The sequence below is a fragment of the Dufourea novaeangliae genome, unplaced genomic scaffold (assembly GCF_001272555.1).
Source record: "Dufourea novaeangliae isolate 0120121106 unplaced genomic scaffold, ASM127255v1 scaffold57, whole genome shotgun sequence".
NCBI lineage: Eukaryota > Metazoa > Arthropoda > Insecta > Hymenoptera > Halictidae > Dufourea > Dufourea novaeangliae.
In genome coordinates, this window is record NW_015373937.1 from 2293441 (window position 1) to 2303260 (window position 9820).

The following is a 9820-nucleotide window of genomic DNA, read 5'->3' on the forward strand; positions in this document are numbered from 1 at the left end:
AAACTGAACGGGAAAAAAACGTAACGCGTGATTACAATTATTATCTGTTAATGAAAAGGATCGCGTGCACGGGAAGTCAATTGCTATAGGGTACAAACGCGGCACTCTCAATGAACAGTCACAAACTGAATGAAACTTACCAGAATTTGTCGCATTTCAACATAATTGAAATATTATGCTACTATACGTTCTCGTTTTGCATTTTTACGTGCTGAATACGATAGAAAGGAATTTCTTCTGGCGTGTCGTACTAAAATTTTGTGCGTGTAGCACGTTCTGAAAATATAAATATCATTTCAAGAAGTAAAACTAGAATGAAATTAACGAATCAAAGAAAAAGAATTCTAATCAAATGTAGTTATATTCTGTGTAATGGTATACTACAATGAAATTATTAAAGTTACTCATGAAATTTACTCGTATACATGGCATCGTGTAATTAGTAATGCAATTACAGGGCAGGTGATTGAACGTGTATGAATAAATTGAAAGGATAAAATGAACATTTTTCTACGGTTTGTTTTATTTTGCTTTGTTTTCGGGAAAATTGAATTTGAAATTTCGTCAGGCACACACTAACGACAAAAAGTTTGGAAGCAGACATACCTTTTAGTTAAACCAATAATCCTTCGTTAATATTAGTTGTGCAGAAGAAGTTCTTAAGTCTTTGATGGTAATAAAAAATCTGTAATTTGAATTTTCATGATTTCATTTAACTGCCTCTAAAATTTTTCAACGGTATTATACGTGCCTGTGAATATTGCAAATGTGTCTGCTTGTTACTCTCTATTTCTACTCGCACTAAATATTAGCTAACGTGTTTATTTGCGATTCCCTATTTCTATCTGCAATAAATATTTAGGATGCAGGTTTTTATAAACTTCTTTTTATTCTTGACGTACGGACACTACTAATAGAGGCTATGGAATTTTCATAACTATAATTCTTCTAATTTTGTTCATACAATTATAAATTTGTATACATAGTATTACATGTATATGACCGACAATGCTTATACAAATTTATATTACCACTGTTGTTGTTTACAAACTCTGACAGACAGATGCATCAGCTAATTGGTACTCAAAAGCATCTATAGCAGATGAATTTTCAAAAACGGAGCTCCGTAAGATAAAAATTGTATTCCACCATTTTTCTTGATTTCTGTACGCAGAATTTCTTTCTCCTTGATTATGCTACTAATTAACGTTCGTTCTGTATAATCTGTGGAGATATTTTTATTAATTGTAAAAAAGTGTCCAAGAAAAAAAATGTAAAATCTACTCCAACAAGAATATTCAATACATACCATTTAAATTATTCTGAATTAATTAATTTTTTTTAGATAAAAGTCTCTGTGATTTCAATTTTTTGAGATTCATGCAAAAATTTTCGTCACGAGTAAGAGGTTCAAAATTTCTGGTTGATTTTAGTCACGATTAACCGGACGTATCAATCGTCAATTGACTGTACAGACAAAATCGTCTTTTTCCTTGAAGCTTCATGCATTTCACGTTCTATTTGATAATAATCACGTATGCTGGGGCGAATCTAGGCCCACGCACGTACACGCACACGGGCATCGTAGGAATGCATACCGAAACCAGCCAATCTCCTATCTACATAACAAATGTGGAATTCCATGATTTGATTTGATGGTCAGAAAAAATTTATCGACCGTAAACAGCAAATAATATATCTAACTAGTTCACTGGTTGTAATAATTTTACAAGTTATTTAATCCTTTACGGCAGGCCTTTAGGGTAAATGTCCCAATTACTGCCAGTGTTTACCTGTTTCATATACATGTACAATTTATACATGTATATAATTATTATAAATATTATTTCCAGTGTTATACTCCTTCAAATATTTTTAAACAAATGGCCCTACAGAAAGAAACCTCCAGTTGACCCTTCGTATTATAGTGACGTGGGCCTTACGTTGGGTATGATAGTTGGTCCACTTGCAAACAAAGTTGACGATTCAAACTGTCGGCCAACCAATACTGCATCAAAGGCCCATAAAAATGCCAACAATAATTGCTACTAGTGTTCATCGTCGATAAATGTCGAACGTCAGGCGATGCAGAAACCACCGGGCGCAACGTCGCGAGAAACCGTCTGGCTTGGTCGCGTGTGACACAGGAAAACCGGCTCGAGTAGTGGCCCCGGCCCCCCGTCGACCGAGTCGTTATAATTAACTCTCGTCTTTGAATTTTCCGCGCGCACCCGCGATTCTCTGTACACACCAGCGAGTGAAGAGCGTGCAAGGGGGTAGGTGGATGGACGGGTGAACGGATGGACGGTACGGTTGGCGGAGGTGGGCAATGGAGGGGGCAGAAGTAGGGGAAGAAGCGGAGGGGCGGCCCGAGGGTTTACGACGGAGCAGATAGGTGTCGCGTATCGGCGGCGCGAGAGGGGAGGGGGGATTACGGGTGCGTGCGAGCGCACGAGCCCGCCAGTTCTTCGGTGAGGCTCGAAGAGGCGAGGTCGGCCCTTGTTTCTGTCGGTCGGTTCGTTTCAGTGAATCGGTCGTTTGGACCCCAGAATCGTGCACACTTGAGCAGTCCCTTATCCCCGGCAGCAGTGATGCTACCCGATCGTTTCGTGGCTGTAGCGAACGGTGGTGCATAACCCGTGATCTTTGTTGATGGGGGTCGTGTATATTCGGTGATAATCCATAGTGAAAGGGCGAGCCAATCTTTGTGCGACCCTTGTTTGTTGTGCACCCTGAGAATGATCCGGTTTGGTGGTGGATAGGTGTTACGATTCCTACGTGAACCAAAGGTGCTCACCTCCCCTGTCATCGACCAAGATCATCGGCCACCTGGAATCTCGGGGGTAGGGACCAGCGCTCCCCGTGTACGTCCGCGGCCTAGTGACCTGACCTTGGGTCGGCCCGACCAGGTGAGCACGTTAAATGCTCCTACGTGTTCGGTACGAGGCGTCGTGTTTGAAAATCTAGCTCTCTGGGATCTAGCTTCTAACCTATTCCTTCGTGGTGAACTCGTGTCGCGGGCTGAACGAGATAGAAAAAGAGGAGAGACCACGTTTCCCCGCGTAGAGCCTCGCTAGTGGCTGTCACCGCAACACCCATGCAGAGGTGCAATCGGACCGTTTAGCCGTGTGGAGCACGCGTACACACGCCGTCGCGCACACTTACGCGACTGGGTTTTGTTTGAATAAGAGGATTCTGGGCCGAGTGTTTGTCGGTTTGCATCGTTTCCCTCGACGATTCGACCGTGTGCGCGAAATGGGGTATTACGTCGCCTTTGGGGACCGGGTACAATGAAATCTTTGTCGTAATCTTTGCTCGTTAATTCCGGCTGCTCGAGTATCAGGGGATTACAGTGAATACTCGATGAATGTTCGAGAGCTCCTCAGCACTGAACTAATAGCCATATGTTGCTGAAACAAATATCGTTGGGTTCAGAATTCCAAGCTCTTTACCACTGTGCTAAACTCTTATTAACCCTTGAAATACGGTGACCGGGTCAGTTTTGATCCGAGGTTTAAATCTGTATCTAACTCATCGGTTTGTAAATATAATTTAAGTTAGGAGTTGTTCATATTTAGTCATGTAAAGAAAGCAGGTGGTTTTTAATGATCGCGTTCGAAAATATGTTTAAAAAGAAGGAAGCACAGGGTTTCAACCGAACCCAGAATTAAAACGTGAGCGTTACACCTGGAGACTTTTCCTTGTCAGTGCCGAGGAGCCTTTGAATATTCATCGAGGATTTACTGTATTTTCTTGTGTGCTTTCGTGTTTCGAGCCGGTCCACGAATTTTAGGGACATTCGGCTGATGTGTCCGAGTGTTATTGAGGTTTCTAGTTGGTTTAGCGTGAGCTTTGGAGTTCATTCAAGCGTGAAACATGACATTTGTTGACAGTGCATTTAGTTTTTTGTATTTCGTGAGTTACTGTTTACCATTTGCGCTTGGTAGTTGGGGTTTATTGACGTGCTTTCGATCCGGTGTCCTTGTGTCAGGACTTTGGATATTGTTTTGGGAAATTTCGTGTTATGGAGAACTACGGGAATCGAAATGTTGGAGTAATGAATGGTAATAGATTTCATCTATTTCCAGTACGTATTTCAATGGGTACTTGACTTCCACTAATTGTAATTTGACTGAGAATGTTATGAGTAGGACTTATCAAATGTTAATTATTTGTAGACTAAAGAAGATTCGTTTAATGTAGAATTCGTCTTTTGAAGATGTGAGTTTGTGGTTCGAAGCCTTGAAGATTTCTTATTTAATGTTATTTATGAGGAAATATAGTTTAATCATATATAGGTGAGATATAGGCACGTAATAGTGTAAGAAAACGTATTATATACATACACGTGATTCGTAAGGTCTTTTCGTAATTTTGTGAACAGGAAACTTTAACCACACTCTGTTTAAGTAACGTCTGCACCTGCTGTTTTCGTGTTGAATTGTGCCAGAATTAGATCCACATCGGATAATATGGTAATTGCGTTAACTAGAGTGCAATATATATATATAGTGGATACAAAGAGTAATTGCACAATCAATTTTGTTTATAATGAATGTATAATTTAACGATTTATGAAATTATGAAAAAAAATATTGAAACAGATTTTGTGTCTATTCTAAATGGAGTAGTTACACAAAATTTATGAATAAATGATTCATAGAGTTAAAGAGTCATATTGAATCAAATTGATGATCCACAAAGTGTAATTAAGTTAATGTATTTAAAATAAAGAATTGCCAAGTCTTATGAATTATAAAGTAAAAGTTACACATTTTAATCAGAAAAGCAATATTTGTTTCAATATTTTAAAATGTCGAATTAGGTATTTTGTCAATTAACAGGCTGAAATGAGTCTCGACAATGAAATAATATCTAAGTAGTTGGTTAAGTACATCAGAATTTACAAGTTGATTCGATAAAATTCAATTACACTTCATCACTGCTCCAGGTTATGAAAAGTGATTTATTTTAATTTGAATCGTAAACGGCAGCGACAAACGCACCCTAAGTGAAAAATCTCCTTTCACCATGGAACCGCCGTGGCCGTTATCTTGTATCGCGCGTTGATTTATTTGGCACTTGACAGTGCGTGCCTGTTGCTATTACTTCCATTTACCTTGGATGTTAGATTTCCTTGTAAACAGTATCGTGCCGCGATCACTTTCTTAATTATGTCATCGAGGTGTATTTACAGAGGCAATAATTCAAGGTACGACGGAAAAAGGGCGTGACTTTTCATGCAAAACTGAATAAAGGATTTCTTCATATATTACGTTTTGTTCGCAAAAAATCGATTTTGAAATCGATTTAGATACACTTCTGCTACTGGATGTAAAAACAAAATTGTTTAATAAACTCTGGGAGGGTTTTTATATAATTTTCTAATCAAATACAACTTTTAATTAGAAAAGAATATAATGTACAGTACACCAGACAAACGTTTTGTACCTTTTATGATTTCGAAATTGAACGTTGTATGTAGTGAAATTGGGTTTCTCAGATAATCCGCACAATGGTATCATTTTCCTTGTGAGAAATCGAAACACAGTTCCCTAAATTACGTTTAATTCGGGGTAGTTTAGATTAGTATAGAATATTGGAAATTTGGCAAATCATCTAGTGTTTTATTATTTCCATTTCTGTTAATGGTAATATATTTATACTATTTGTTTCAGAATAATTTAATATAAATTAATGTAGTAGAAGTGTTGAAATTAATAGGAGACAGGTAATAACGGAAATCAATTTATTCTAAGTAGAAATAGTCAGTTCCACACAGATAAGTATTAAAATCAGAGTTTGTCGAGAAAATTTCCTAAAAACATATACAATAATGACTTCACGGTACATTTTATGAAAATTTTGTGGCGTAGAACTTAAATGGCATCAAGCGGCACATCTTTTTAAGATGTGGCCCTTGATTTCATTTAAGTTTCACACCTCAATATTTTCATAAAGTGTACCGTTAAATCATTATTCGAGGTGAACAAATTAGCTGAGACACCCTGTATATTTAAAAATTTATAGTTCCATTTGAAAAAAGTGAAGATCTCCATGTTACATATGCCATTATACCTACAGGACAAAATAAAATATTATTAAATAATGGATTCCTAAATACTATTTTTTTGGTGCACTACTAAGTAAGCCACTATTTTGGACAAACTATAGTTTTTATTTTTGAGGAAATCAAAATCTTCTAGTATCTCTAATATTTATCTTTCTTCTTCAATATCGTATACCACTTTCCAAAAAAAATTCACATGAATATTTTGCATTTGCACTATATCACCAATTTATTAAGAAATAGTCAACCATCGACCCATGTGTAAGAAACAAACAGTTCAACGAACACAGTTTCTCTGTTTTATTTTCTTCCCAAACTATTAGACTGCAACATATTTGTGCCCTTTATTTGTCAAACTGATTAACCCCATAGAAACTATCAAGGAAATTTATTTTATATGTAAAAAGTTAAGCACCAATTAAATACGTTGGCACTAAAATTTGAAGAAATTCAAGAAGTGGAATTTGTCACTGTGTCCAGTTGCTTTACTATTTCTGTCCTGTAGTAGGGAAATTAACATAAATGGATGGTAATAAAGAGTCACTGTATAATCAGAGGGAAAGTAGAAACACAACGAAGAAAATATAAACTGCATTTTTCACCGCCATTTCTCTCTACGTAATATAATTAGAGGGTTCGCTAATTGGAAACTTTAGCACGCTACTGTATCTGCGCATGTATATAAGATACTGTATACTTTTTTAAATACTGTTTACTCACCAAATTGTTCTACATCTGGAAATCAGTGAAATCAATACGCAGCTCAAAATAATTATTATATAATAATAATTACAAAGTACCTGCGTTTTTTTTTCCTAATTCTTGCTTTGCTGTTTTCAACACTAGATCTACCAGCATTGAATATATGTATATACAGGGTGTTCGCGATAATTTGTACCATCGTTTTTTTCGTAAACGGTAAACATTTCGAAAGAAAAAATGGAAAAAATTGTGTTTTTTTCGCATCGAGCTTGAAAACTGTTGAATCGTCGATTGAAAAAAAAGGAACGATGTTCATCGAGCGACACGTGCAAGATTATAGCGCCGTGATTTATGGTCGCAATAAACTCGATGTTTTCGATTACTATTTATAATTGGTCGTTTTATTTTTTCGAGAATTGGAACTGTTTGTGAATATTCATTTCATCGACATTTGATGGCGATGAACGCACTCGAACGTTCCACCGTGTGCGATTGACATGAAGCCATCGTCGATCTATAAAGCGACCTATACTACTGCCATTCACGTTCTCCGTAAAAGGCATTCACAAAGAATACTACTGTATATCCGGCGCGAACTTTTGTCGTTTCGAACCTGATTCGAAGCCAAGTATGGCACTTTATAAGCATTAATGTCACCGGCTAAATTAACACATTGGAAAACTAATATTTTCATAACGGAAGTCATTCTTAATGAAACGGTGAAAGACTAAATCTGGGTTTATGAATTATAGGTCAGTGTCCATTATACATATAATAGTTTGATTAATATGTATGAAATTATCCATTTTTTAAATTTTATAGATTCCATCAATTGTTTAGGAAAAGTTTACCAATGTGTTTTGCTGGTCGTGTTAATGAAAAGTGTTGTAAAATACAATTTTTGTCTGACAAGGGACATCACCCAAATGTAGCACGCCGATTTTTATGCCGTTTGGTATAGTATTGTATCTTTTTGTAGCTGCTGACATTCACATCTAGAGGGTGGAAACAGTCTTCAAAAACGTGAGTGAAAAATACATTTTCTTTAATATCTCGAATTATTTGACTTGGAAAAGGTATTTGGTAACAAAAATATTGTGTTTTTTAGTAATAAAAATAACTGCTTAAGTAGTTTTTCGAAATACCAACTTGTTTACACAATTATTTTGTATTTTTTAATATTTTACAGAACTACTCAAGCAGGTATTTTTATTATTAAAAATCACAACATTTTTCTTTGCAAATATCTCTTCCAAATCGAATAGTTTGCAAGATATTAAGGAAAATGTTAGCAGCTACAAAAATATACTTATCAAAAATTTTTCAAAATACTATCTCTACCAAACGGCATTAAAATTAGCATGTTACACTTAAATTATGTTCCTTGTGAGAAATCTTACAAATTCAAAATAGTACAAAATCAATTTAGTATAATATTAGAAAGTACCAAGGATAGTTTGTGATTTCTCGAAAGAATTAGTCGAAATTCGGTGCAAAAAAAATTAGGCACGAATGAAACGATTGAAGTTTCCAACATGGTATCGAAGCTATTGATACAAGACTTTAGAGCTGGAATTTAATCAACAGACAAAATATTTAAATTTGAATGGAAAGAATTTACTTTAGTATTTTAAATTCGAATTTGTATTCCTGAAATTGGTTTTTGAATTGAATTTGAACTATTGAACTGAAATGTTGGAATAGGAACGTAACGCTACAACTACCGACAATTAACGTATATGTATTTTGATCGGATCGATAAAAATGACAATTTTACGAAACTACAGATTTATAAGTTATTTACTTTATTTATATATTGTACCAGAATTTGCGAAAAATCTTGTGAAATTCACAGTTATAACATTTTTAATTACCCTTATAAGAGCCCGTCACTTTCACTGATTTGGTTTATCTAGTGTTAAATTCCTAATTGTACTTCAATTACGGAAACAAGACTTGAAATTTAATCACGAAGCATTAAGCTGTAACTCTGAAATTTATTTTTGAGGGCTACGTTACACGATAAACCTTCTGCATTCACCGGATAGAAAACAATCGCAAAACTTGGACAAACAATCTTGAAATTGCAGTTACAATATTAGGTTCTGGTCTGAATGTTTTCTCTCGTTTTTCCCAACGTGACGTTTATGTAGCGATGTACGAGCAGATATGCCACTAACTTTATAAACGCAAATAAAATCTGAATGTTGACATTTCGATGCGCCATTTGAAAAGAAAAGCATAAAGATTTGTCGCATTTATCGTGTTCAGCGTAGCCTTGGGATGGAAGAATATAAGACGCTTTTTCGATATATTTTGTTGTATTACTAGGGTGAAAATGCAATGCCAACCAGAAAAATATGCGCAGTGCACTATGGGGGTGCTGTGAATCAAAGAGGTATGCCAATTTTGATTTGCCAAATTTCTTTAAGGGGCTATATGCACCTAGGACTAGAAAAACTATGTAGGATGAATCTTGACAATTTTTTATTTTAATGATTTTTATTTAAATTTTTTATATTATATAATTTAATCAAAAAATCTTTATATACATCTTAAAATATATACTTTAACGCAATAATTGTATAAATTTCATTCAAACATTAAAAAAATTTAATATGTAGTAGCGATTTTCGTTAGACAGTTTTTTAAGAACAGCTTAAAAAGGAACGTGTTTTCTTAAAATAGATAAAAAAATCTTGGTTTCGTCGTAGCCGATTTAAAAAGTATCAATTTTCCCATGAAATAGTGGCCGTTTGAATACAGATGTGTGACTTTTCATTACAAAATTTTGTTATTGAATCCATAAAAAAGAAGCTATGACGTTTAAAAAAATCGACGACAACTAGATAATTCTATAAAGAACCCTTGTCCGGCTCTCTTGCCCGGATCAGTTACTCGAAACGCATAAATATACGCTTTCGTGGATTCGATGATCGCGTGTGCCTTTGTTCGCCGGGTTGAATAGAGAACGTTATTCGATTCGCGATTGCTGGGTCAATGGAAAAGTGTCGGCGAGAGGAGGGCAAAGAAACGTTGAAATTCACT